This window comes from Fukomys damarensis, unplaced genomic scaffold (assembly GCF_012274545.1).
Source record: "Fukomys damarensis isolate Sample0158 unplaced genomic scaffold, DMR_v1.0_HiC HiC_scaffold_1, whole genome shotgun sequence".
Taxonomy (NCBI): Eukaryota; Metazoa; Chordata; class Mammalia; order Rodentia; family Bathyergidae; genus Fukomys; species Fukomys damarensis.
In genome coordinates, this window is record NW_022900913.1 from 71024808 (window position 1) to 71026435 (window position 1628).

The following is a 1628-nucleotide window of genomic DNA, read 5'->3' on the forward strand; positions in this document are numbered from 1 at the left end:
CAAGCTTCTTTTCAGGGCAGGGGTTCCCAAAGGTTGCAAATGCATTTTACAGCAGCATTAATCTAATCAGTTTTCCTGTGTATCTTTCCTGAGAGATGAGTCCAAGATCCATTAGCCCTGACTACACCTCTCTTTAGGTGCCCCGATATTGTGTGTTACACATGAGTTTCCTTTCAAAGGTAGGGTAACATGAGCAAGAGCCGGGGAACCAGAGAGTAGAGTGATGGGCTGGGGATTGAGCTCAGTGGTTCTGCCGCCTGCCTTGCAAGCACAAGGACCAGAGTTAGATCCCCGGTACCAAAAAACAAAAACAAAAAAGCCAGAGAGTAGAGTGAGTGTGCATAAGAGAGACAGACAGAGAAAGAGACAGAGCTGATGGCATAGAAACAGTGGCAAAGAAAAGGAGAGCGAAGTAGAAGCCGACTACTGCAATGGTATTGTCAAGTGGGTATCTCAAAAATGAAATTTCTTCTTGTATTAAAGTTGAGGCTCAGGCTCCAGGCACTGAATCCCCATTCATCTTTCCCTGTCCCAGACCTGGGAGGTTAGGGACTTTGTCCTCTCTCTCTGGTCCTTAGTGGGAGCCCTGGCTCTTCTCCTCTGATGCCCTTGTTCTGAAACTCAGTGAAACAAGATCATTGGGAAGTCTTGGATCACAGCCCCTGGAAGCAAAGCCCCCACCAGGCATCAGTGCACATAGCTCTGAGAAGAAGCCAAAGGTGAACTAGGAGAAGCATAACTTATTCAGTACAGTGTTCTGAGCACAACAATGACACAGTCCAGGTACAGCTCATATCTCACCTGTTCACCTGTGCCCACCCAAATCCAGGAAACTTGACTGGCTTCAGGCATTTGAAATAGCACTAGTTTGGGAACTGGGGCTAAGGGTGTATGAGATTAAGATCAAAGAACTTCCAGTCCCTCAGGGTCTCAGCCCTCAGTGTCACTAGTTATTGCAACACCTGAAAGGGACATGGTTGATCTAGCAGCTGAGAGTTATTCTTCCACAGAGGATAGTAGGAGAATGCATAGCAGGTGACAGTTCCAGGGAATGAAGTGCTGAGCAGCTGTGGCAGGAGAAGAGCATCCAGTACAGAAAAGACCTTGTAGGATTTGTCTCATAGTTGACACAAAGTAGGAAATTGATTCATTTTCTCCTTCAAATCATCTAATACTTGATTCTATCTACTTTTTGAACAATTATATTCCACTGATTACTTTCCATGATGGCAAATACCGACTTTATTTTATACAACACACACACATCCATGTTCACGATAAATTCCCTCCAGGTTTGTAAAATTTTTTTCTCCATACCCAACTTTTGGTTTTTACATCAGTGATGTCCTACTTCAGGCAACATCACTGCACAGTAAAGTTTGACATCTTTCAGAAAAGTTGTATTCATTCCCTCTTTGTGAAAAATCCCCCTTAGTCCACATTGAGACATATTTGTACATTTCACACAGCCCAACAAGATGCTGTGGGTAAATAGCTACTTTTTTGTCCTGTTGATTCAGCCTGGGCAAAGATACTGGCAACAGGGTCTGTGGATTTAGCTCAGTGGTTCGGTGGCCTGCCTTGCAAGCACAAGGACCCGAGTTCGATCCCCCTTACCAAAAAAAAAA